At 51.0% G+C, this 5,037-nt stretch overlaps 1 pseudogene; it reads right to left on the reverse strand.

Annotated features, from left to right (window-relative positions):
- Positions 1 to 1,968: 1,968 nt before the first annotated feature.
- Positions 1,969 to 4,171, reverse strand: LOC120860752 (annotated as a pseudogene).
- Between the last annotated feature and the right edge of the window lie 866 nt (positions 4,172 to 5,037).

Raw genomic sequence — 5,037 nt, forward strand, 5'->3', positions numbered from 1 at the left:
TATTGTTTTTGGTTTGGCTCCATCTCTTCATTCTTTCTGGACTTATTTCTCCACTGATCTCCAGTAGCATACTGGACACCTACCGACCTGAAGAGTTTCTCTTTCAGTATCCTATCATTTTGCCTTTTCTTACTTTTCATGGGGTTCTCAAGGCAAGAATACTGAAGTGGTTTGCCATTCCCTTCTCCAGTGGACCACATTCTGTCAGACCTTTCCACAATGACCTGCCAATCTTGTGTGGCCCCACATGGCATGGCTTAATTTCAGTGAGTTGGACAAGGCTGTGGTCCTAGTGTGATTAGATTGACTAGTTTTCTGTGATTATGGTTTCAGTGTGTCTGCCCTATGATGCCCTCTCACAACACCTACCATCTTACTTGGGTTTTGCTTACCTTGGACATGGGGTATCACTTCACAGCTGCTCCAGCAAAGCACAGTCACTGCTCCTTACCTTGGATGAGGGGTATCTCCTCACTGCTTATAGATCACTTGGAAACATCCCTTATTTCTCCATTTAAACCTGGGTGTTGAGAACAGCTCAGCAAGTCCATGAACCAGGAAGGCCTGACAATATCCAGCTTCCAGCAGCAGTTTTTATATTGGTCACTTATGATGGAAATTTGAGGGTGGTTCATAATCTGCTTTAGGTCAAGAAGCCATTCAGGCCACGTGCCAGGTAAACAAGAGCCAGAAGCATCAGCCCTAGTCTGGGGTGGAAGAAGGACACTGGAACAAGCATCTTCAAGGAAGCTGGGCATTTCCACTTGCCCGACCAAACTGATGTTCTCAGGCCCTGCCATACTATCAGACACAGTCACGGCTCTGGGTTGTTTGTGGTGTTCTGCATTCCCCAAAGAAGGGCTGTTTCTTATCACTACTGTTCTACTCCAGACATGTGTATTCTGTGTATGCTATGTATGATGTGTATGCTTACACGGTCAGACTTGAGGTCCTTGTGACAATCTCTGTGTGTGTGTATGTGTGTGTGTGTGTGTGAGAGAGAGAGAGAGAGAGCTAGAGAGAGTCACATGTCTCAGCTATATTCCAGGATCATCCTAATTTACAGCAATAACTGTCTGCTGAGGCTGTTCTGGTGTACTGTTTCTAGTCATTCCTGACATAAAGGCCTCGAGTGTTGCCTCAGACTGGGGATACCTCGTGCCTCCTCTTCTAGTTGTTCAGCACATCCTCTTCTGTCACCTTCATCTCTGCATCTGCCCTGGACTGACACACACACCTCCACATAAACACAGGAGACACAAGCACACACCGGTAGACACACACATGCTCTGCATGGGGACACAAATGCAAACAGGGGACACGGGTGTTTCAGGAGCTGAATAGGCCCATGTCCAGCAATGTTAGATATGGTGTCAGTCAGCACCATGTCCTGCCCTTGTGGCTCCCTGTCCACCTCCTCCTCGAGCTCTTCCATATTTTCCCAAGGCAGCCTGAATCCACTTCCAGTGCAGCATGTGTGATGGTGGTGAGCCACTGAGTCGTGGATGTGGAAATTCACAGAATATCCTGAAGTCAGCACACAGGTGCACTGGGATCCCAGAGAGGACACCCTTTCAATGATAGACCTCCCCAGGGTAAGTGGGGGGTAATAAAGGGCCCAGAAAATCTCAAACTTAGTGAGCAGCAAGAGGCTGGGAGATGGCAGGACCCATGCAAGGCTAATTCTGACATAGATACTTAATTCACCCTGCCTCTGGTAGTATCACCTAGGACTCTCACACTGCAACCACAGCTGATTTGAGGGAGAGTTGCTTCACTCACAGACACACTGAGTCCCCAATACCCCAGTCTCAGCAGGTCATTTGCTACATGCATTAGCCAAATTCAGGCCTGGAGGCATCTAGCATGAGCCTGCACATCCCCATTTGGGAAATGACAGAGTCCCAGCTACTACATGGATGTCCATTCAGGGCTCTCCTCCAGACTCCCTCATCACATGTGTTTCTGTTAGTTATCTCTCATGGAAGAACCTTAGTCCCTGGGGTAGTATTTCAGGGGATCATCCCATACATCTTCGCCAGTGATCTGCTGGCAACACTAGCTAGGTCAGCCCGGGGCTGGCCATGCCTCAAACCCCACCATGAGCAGCCAAGAACTCCAAAATCAATCACCAACTATGTGCAAGTCCACAGCAACCACACCTCAGCAATCCTGTTTGATTCTGGGCAGCTGTGGCCTAACAGCCAGTTGAGAAAGTTAAGGCTCCTGGTGTCCAGCCTTTGGTTGTGTGCTCCTCATTCAAAGTCCCAGAACCAGTGGACTGGAATGGAACCACATGCCTTATACCTGCAGAAAGACAGGGGAGACTGGGGCAGATCCCACATGTGGAGCATCACACCACTGCACATGCACACTTATCATCACGGAAGTCACGTTTTACCAGTGATATCAAGGTAATACTCCTTAATGATCACTGTGTTCAAGAAGTAGGGGTTGTCCCAAATGGAAAAGATCAGCTTGCAGCAAGCCCGTGGATTGCTCTGCACCTGCACCTGCCAGGATAGGGAGGAGGGTAAAGGTGCAAGCTTCTGGGGCCTCAGCTTACCACACAGGAAGGCATTAACAGCTTTCACAATGCCTCTCCAAAATCTCACAGTGCAGGAACATGGATAACACGATCTTCCCACTCCCTGCCAGGTCCCATACCCACCCATCCTCAGTCTCCTTCACTGACCTTCTAGTCGATCATGTAGCCGAGAAAGTCTTTATCTTGGTCGCTGATCATGGTGGAAACTTGAGGGTGGTTCATAATCTACTTTAGGTCAAGGAGCCATTCAGGCCACATGCCAGGCCAAGAAGAGCCAGGAGCATCAGCCCTAGTCTGGGGTGGAAGAAGGATACTGGAACAGACATCTGCAAGGGTGGTGGGTACTGACACTTGCCCAGCCACCACTGATGTCCTCAGGCTCTGGTATTCCATCAGACATGCTCATAGCTACAGGTTTTTTGTGAAGTTGTACATCTGATGTGGTCTGCATTCCCCAAGGAGTGGCTATTTCTGACTGCTACTATTCTCCTCCAGACCTGTGTATACTGGGTAGTGGCATGTCACTGCTTACATGGTCAGACTTGCAGTCCTTGTGACAATCCATATCTAAAAGCAATTGGGTTGGTGTGTGTGTGTATGTGTATGTGTGTGTGTGTCTGTGTGTGTGTATTGTGTGTGTGACTCCCATGTCTCAGTTATATCCTGGGATCATCCACATTTACAACAATAACTGTCTGTTGATGCTGCTCTGGTGAACTGACTCTGGTCATTCCTGACTTAGAGGGTTTGGGTGCTGCTCCTCCTCAGATGCAGGCCTGAAAGAGACACTCAAAAGCATGGCTGTGACATGTACATGGGTGGCCCTGCCCAGACCCTACTCGGCTGTGCCTTTGGAGCCTGCCAATTGCCCAGGGCCACATTTCCTTCAGGGGACTACAGCGCCCTTCCTGTGCCCTCTCCTCCACCCCTCCTGGTGCTCCTTTTGCTTGTCCTCCTCCTCCTCCTCTTGAGCAGCAAACCCCCAAGGAGAAGCAGAAAGGATACAGCTTTACCCACACCAGGGTTGCCTGGGATGATGGCGCTCCTCTGAGCCAAGTGACACTTCCTTCTCTGACTGTTCTTTCACATGAATCAAACTTAGGCCATGTGGTTATTCTCATGCTCAGAGCTCAGTTCCACCTGCAGGGCGGCCAGTGCCTAAAGGGCATATAGTGCCATGCACTCACTCGGGCCTCCGGACCTTTCCTGGCCCTGCTCCTCCACCGTCTTCTCCTTCAGCTCCTGGATGATCACTGCTCCTGCTCCTCATTCACCGCAGCCTCCACCTCCTTCATGATGTATTCCACCAGCAGCTGGAACTCCCGCCTGATCCTCCACCTGGGGGATCTCATCTCCCTGCACCATGGACTCGCTGTTCTCCACTGCCTCCACCCTGAAGAGAGTGGCCTCTTCTCCTGGTGTGACAATTGGTGGCTGCAAGATCCCAGCTGTGCACGGCATCACAACAGCAGGCCATGGGGCCCCTGACCACTGAGCACCCGAGTTCACAACTGAGAAGGTCCGGGGTCCCAGGACGCTCCCGCCTTCCTGTGACCACCTCTCATGCCCCTCTTAGCCCTGGCCGTGACCCTGAGCTGGGGCTGATACAAAGGGATGTGACATAATAGCACAGCAAGTGGTGTGCAAAGGCGGCCTAGGCTGCAGTAAACCTGTGCGACCCACTAGCTCTTTGGGGGCGGGGAGTGAGGGCGATGGTCGGGAGGCGGGGGCTGGCATTTGGGCGGTGAGCTGAGGCTGAAGAAAGGGAGGGTGCAGAACAGCCCAGGACAGGGTGAACGTGCCCTAGGAGATCAGCCAAACAGGTGGGGCCCTAGGCTATGAGCCAAGCACAGGCTGCTGGCCCTAATCTAGACCAGTGGCCAAGAGCGTAGTTGGCGGCACCCTTATGGAAACGCCCATAGACTGGAAGGCGTCTTTCCCGGTTCCTGGGCTCCTGCGCCCCCATGTGGCCAGATTCTGCTACAGGGAAGTAGCTCGTTTTACATCTTCCTGCAGATGGTGATTGCAGCCATGAAATTAAAAGACGCTTACTCCTTGGAAGGAAAGTTATGACCAACCTAGATAGCATATTCAAAAGCACAGACATTACTTTGCCAAGAAAGCTCCGTCTAGTCAAGGCTATGGCTTTTCCAGTAGTCATGTATGGATGTGAGAGTTGGACTGTGAAGAAAGCTGAATGCTGAAGAATTGATGCTTTTGAACTGTGGTCTTAGAGAAGACTCCTGACAGTCCCTTGGACTGCAAGGAAATCCAACCTGTCCATTCTAAAGGAGATCAGTCCGGGGTGTTCTTTGGAAGGACTGATGCTCGCCACATCATGTGAAGTGTTGTCTCATTGGAAAAGACCAATGGCAGGGATTGGGGGCAGGAGGAGAAGGGGACGACAGAGGATGAGATGGCTGAATGGCATCACCAACTCGATGGACGTGAGTTTGAGTGAACCCCGGGAGTTGGTGATGGACAGGGAG

Source organism: Oryx dammah, unplaced genomic scaffold (genome assembly GCF_014754425.2).
Source record: "Oryx dammah isolate SB20612 unplaced genomic scaffold, SCBI_Odam_1.1 HiC_scaffold_11175, whole genome shotgun sequence".
NCBI lineage: Eukaryota > Metazoa > Chordata > Mammalia > Artiodactyla > Bovidae > Oryx > Oryx dammah.